At 36.6% G+C, this 6,000-nt stretch overlaps 1 protein-coding gene across 1 annotated transcript in view; it reads right to left on the reverse strand.

The window, feature by feature from the left end:
- The window catches only part of LOC121318596 (protein Wnt-5b-like), a 101,736-nt gene that overhangs the window by 95,329 nt on the left and 407 nt on the right, over window positions 1-6,000 (reverse strand). The window lies entirely within an intron of this gene.

Here is a 6,000-nt window from a genome sequence, read left to right on the forward strand (position 1 = left end):
TTAATACAATTCCTATCTCTGTATGCTTGAAGCAAGGAGGAGGGGTGATGCAGTCAAGAAACACTAAACCATGTTGCTGAAAAAAACATTTCCAGATATTCATTACAACTGAGGCCGCCGCTGGAAGCTGCAGTCTCACGCACGTGCATGTTCAGTTATATGTCCTGTGTTGCTATACGAAGACTGTAACAATACTCCAGTGTTCAAGGTAAAGAGACGTCCACAGCGATTTATGTTTTTCCCAGGGGCAGACACGAATGCAATCTTGCGTCAGAGACATCCACTTTGAAGGGTTGGGTTCCCACAGAATTTAAATCTGTAACATTTTTTCCAAGTTCCAATAACTAAAAGCTGTAAAGTTGTAAAAAATAATAGTATAATCAACAAACCCTCCGTTGAACTTTTCTGTATTGGGAGTACTGGTACTGGTATTAAAGAAATCAATATAACCGTGCAATGTTTCATAGATTGAATGAGGCAATCGTTATCAGTCCATTCACTACTGGTCACCTCGCTTTCCTGTAGAAACGCTCTACATTTACGGATAATATTGCTGCAGGCTAAAACTCGAAGATACATCTCAGGTTTGCTCATACAACAACAACAACAACAACAATACTACTACTACTACTACTACTACTAATAATACTAATAATAATAATATAATAATAATAATAATAATAATAATAATAATAATGTTTTAATTTATTGGACATCGTGGTTATGCAAGGTGCTTACCACATTGTAAAACGTAGGCCTATTTATTATTATTTTTTTGTTTTTAACTGTAGGTACGAGCCCTGTCAAGACTTTGTAAAAACATATGCCTAAACATAGCAGATACACTAATTTTCACACGTTAAAATGACGAATATAGCATTGCAAGATGTTTTTCTGTTTTGTTTTCTTTTTCCAAGTTTGTTCAAACTGAGTAAGCAACAGCGCACGAGAAATACATATTTATGTGTTTGTTTGTACAGATGTTGTATACCACCGCAAAATATAATAGGTTACTTGATGCATTTCGTCATACACAATTACCCCAAAATGCAACAAAAATAGCCATGCCTTAGAAATACAAAACAGCCACAGAACCAATGCCTTCTGCAGTAGGACCAGCATTACAAAGGTATTATAAAGCCGTACTAGAACTAAAATACCACAGAAGTACTACAGAACAAGTACCACAAAAGTACTACTGTACAGTATTCTATAGAATCGCTCAGAAGTAACATTTCAAATTATTTTTGACAAAGTACCCGTCTGCCTTTAATCAGTCTAACAAATATAAGAAAACATCGGGGACATTGTTTACCATTATTGCATCTTGTTTATTTACTAGAATACCAAAGGTAAACTTGCTTTAAATGTGCAGCTGCCTTTAAAATAGTTTTCACTTTGCTTCAATGTTATTTGAAATCATTTAGTTATCGGAGGCACAGTAGGCTTATAATTAAGACACCCAGGACATAAAGCAAGTCCGAAAATCACCAAATCAAATCTGCAAACAAACGTTTTAACTTTCAACAGTCTTCTATGTGGTATGAGATGATGAATTTAGAAACGGTCACACCTTTTTCTTTTAGCTATCTAGTATTTGGTAAGAACTTATAAAGGCTAACAGTTAATCAGCAATATAATAAAGGAACATTTCTTAAGGGAAATCTATGAAAAGTATTCCTGCGGGTGGGACCATGACGCTGAAGGAGACGGACCATTTTTGTTGGTTAACCCATGGTCTCCAATGAAAAATGGTCCACCCCCCGCGACCATTATTAGAGATAATCTATGAAAAACAGTCTGGGGGTGTGGGGGTGGGGTATATTTAATGGGGGACCGAATATCACGTAAGGTGATAAACATAGGATAATCAATGAAAATGAGTCAGCGAGGGACCATTTTCCAGAGACCATTTTTCGCGTGACACTGTGACCAAAATGTGTACACTGCAACTGAGTGCGATTTTTTCTGGGTTCTCTCTTTACTGTGAGAAAATACAGTGGAAGAACCCAGGGGAACTAATTAAGCTCGAAAGTTCTAGTTAGTGACGTACACGTCACACCCACTTGTGTTCAGTTAGTTCCCCCTGACGTTTCTCTGGCAGTCTGGAATGACCGAAGCGAAGAAGGTAATAAATGTTTCTTAGATATTTAGCAACCTCCTTTACAGAGTTCAGTAAAACGAACACCAGAGTAGAGGGGTTGGGAAGGTGTTGTAAGAAGTGTAAACTATTTGAAATAAAACGAAAAACCGTGGATCGTGAAGGGTATATACGTGTGAACTTGGATGGGCAACCACACGCGCTTGCCCCACTGCGGAAGATTCCATCCCACTATTCGTTCACAGTTAACAGGTGTTATGCCAAACAGTGTTGTTGCCATAGTGTCACCTGAAGTATTTGGCACTATTAGTGCCTCACTGAAGATTACCATTAAGCAACAATGCGCGACAGATTGTACAATCATACTGATTTTATATTGTAATTGTATTGCGTTCTTTGTTTTTGGGGAAAAAAAATACAATTTCCATTAGCTAGTATATATATATATATATATATATATATATATATATATATATATATATATATATATATATATATATATATATATATATTAATAATAGTGCAAATTTGCAGAACTGCATTCAATGGTTTGTGTGGACGGTACCTTTCTCTTCTTAATTAAAAGGGTTTCCCAATCGACGATGTCTATTCAGTGTCGCTCCTGATCAAACGTTGTGTTTTTTAAACCTTGTTTTTTTTAGGATTTTTTTTTTATTTTCGTACAGTGGTAATTTTAAATAACTACTTTTAGTTTGTTTTATATTATAATTGAATTATGAACTTTACTATTGTTACCTGCGACAGTCGATAGCTCGCCCAGCAGAAAGTGAAACACTCATTAATACTGGTTCGTTTATGAGAAGATCATATGGGCCTACTGAAGACTATTCTAATAAGTATTACCAACTCTCTATTTATGAAACATAAGCATGACTGTTCATTAAAGTGTCAAATTTAAAAGAAAAACTAAAGACTAAATGTTTTCTAAAACCAGTTCTTCCATTTTCATGTACTGATTTAAAATGATAAGTAAGTTTTTGGTAAAGATGGAGGAAAATATATTTCTAGGCATGCGCAGATGAATTCGCATGACTACGCATGTGTTCTGACTACAGAGACACTATTCTTCCGATGACACTATCTGGCACAACGCAGGCAGCTTCAATACTTGCTAATTGTAAAGTTGTAAAATTCTACACGGTATTACTACTTCAATAATGGTGGGGTGGGCGGCTTAAAAAAATAAAACATTTCCTCAAGTCCCGTGAAAACGCTTCCAAACTGATTAAACTTAGCGGTGCTATATCTTTGAGTGAAAACATCACTAATACAGTATACCATCAGTCAAGTTCACACGGGATACACTGTACATTTAACTATCAACCCTTCTCATTCCCAAGGCTCCATCAGCAGGCTAAACCCTTTCTAGATAGCCACTTCTATAATGATAAAGTCTTTCAAAAATCTTCACTCTGGAAGTCAACACTCAACCAAATTAAACTGGAAACCACTTTTATCGCACTGCGTATAATGAAGTTTTATTTTTTCAACTAATAAGAATGTGTACTTCAGGTTCAGCAAATAACAAGTACACAGAACAAAGCTTAAAGATGCATAACTGGCATAATATAACACTATTTGAACGATATAGGGAGTCATCTCTACTTGAAGATAAACATGATCCGGATTGGGACTTTTACAATCATTCGGTTTAGCGTCTTGCAAGGAAACTATTGCAGTGATTTAAATGAGCAAAGGTTCCGGTCTAGTGACTTTATTTAAGTAAGTGTGGGCTTCCGATGTTAGGCTAATGCATGTCCTTTACAGAACAAGTCGAAAAGAGCAAGTACTACAGCTCCAAGTCCATCCATCCATCACGCTGCAGGTTCGCAATTAAAACACACTGCACTATTAGTACTGTGCTTAGCACGTTGGCTTGAGGCTCAAAGGTTACTGCGATTCAGAAGCGCTCGTGTCATTTAGCAACAATACGTTTTATCAGTTTAACAAAAAAGACAATAGACTTGAAACAGCTTGTGATTGTCCCCTGCAGGTTGCTCAGTAATTAACATTCATACAAATGATACCTTCCTTCTAGGTCACAAAATAACACTTAAAAGGAAACGATCAACATAAATCAACATCACTGTTAAACAGATTTGTATTATTTTAATGTCAATCACGTTAGTTGATAGCTTTAAATAATTTTTTCATATCGTTTTTTCAGTTGATGGTTTAACAATCTGAAAGGATGTACACACAATGTTGGTAAGAAACTAACTCAGTTCTTTCTACTGCATTACATAATAGTACTGTATATGTACAGGTCGTCCTTTATAAAAGTTTACCGCGGTAAATGTGCTCAGTGATTTTAGCAGTTTTTCAATATTTATATAGTATACATTTGCTACAGTTTATCAGTTTGTTATATATTTTCAATATCCTTTATAATACTTATCGTTTTTGTTTGTTTGTTTGTTTTTACAGTTCGCTATGCTTTCACAATGGTACACATTTATAAGGGTTGTCCCGATTTCTCAAGGTCTACAAACCAAAATGCAGATCGGAATAAAATATATCTATTCATTTTATTAGCAAGCAAACTCAATAAGTTTAATTTAAGAACTCAACAAAAGCGTTCCTAAATTGTTTGCTACGATTGTGCAGTATTAACAGTTACATACACACTGCATTACAATCCGTTACACACAAACACACACACACACACACACACACACACACACACACACACGCTGCATTACAATCAGTAACACACACTACATTACAATCAGTTACACACACACACACATTACATTACAATCAGTTACACACACACACACACTGCATTACAATCAGTTACACACACACACACACACACACACACACACACACACTGCATTACAACACACACAAACACACACACACTGCATTACAACCAGTTACACACACACACACACACACACACTGCATTACAATCAGTTACACACACACACACTGCATTACAATCAATTACACACACTGCATTATAATCAGTTACACACACACACACTGCATTTCAATCAGTTACACACTGCATTACAATCAGTTACACACACACACACAATTACATTACAATCAGTTACACACACACACACACACATTACATTACAATCAGTTACACACACACACACACACTGCATTACAATCAGTTACACACACACACTGCATTACAATCAGTTACACACAACACACACACACACACACACACTGCCCGTAATGTTAGTCACTGTGTGTGAACATAGGTTCACACACACACACACACACACACACACACACACACACACTGCATTACAATCAATTACACGCACTGCATTGCAATCAGTTACACACACACTACATTACAATCAGTTACACACACACTGCATTACAATCAGTTACACACACACTGCATTACAATCAGTTACACACACACACACACACACACACACACACACACACTGCATTACAATCAGTTACACACACATTGAATTACAATCAGTTACACACACACACACACACACACACACACACACACACACTGCATTACAATCAGTTACACACACATTGAATTACAATCAGTCATACACATACTGCATTAAAATCAGTTACACACACACACACTGCATTACAGCAGTTATTGAGTAGCCTGTACTGCAACTTTTCGGAAGGAAAAGTTAAAAACACACTCGCACACGAAACAAACACACGAGAATCTAGGGACCTACATTTATGAAAGTTGTTCTCTCCAGGGTGCAATTTGCCCCACGTTTCTGTGACAGGGAAACACATCGGTAATGTTCCCGGTAAGGAACAGCGTTCGCCAAACCTCGGAAACCTTAATCGAACACTCGGGGCTGTTTCTCACTCCTTTAATGTAATAACCGTGACAGTTTCATTTCAAAGAATTTCAAAGTTCCCAG

This window comes from Polyodon spathula, chromosome 7 (genome assembly GCF_017654505.1).
Source record: "Polyodon spathula isolate WHYD16114869_AA chromosome 7, ASM1765450v1, whole genome shotgun sequence".
NCBI lineage: Eukaryota > Metazoa > Chordata > Actinopteri > Acipenseriformes > Polyodontidae > Polyodon > Polyodon spathula.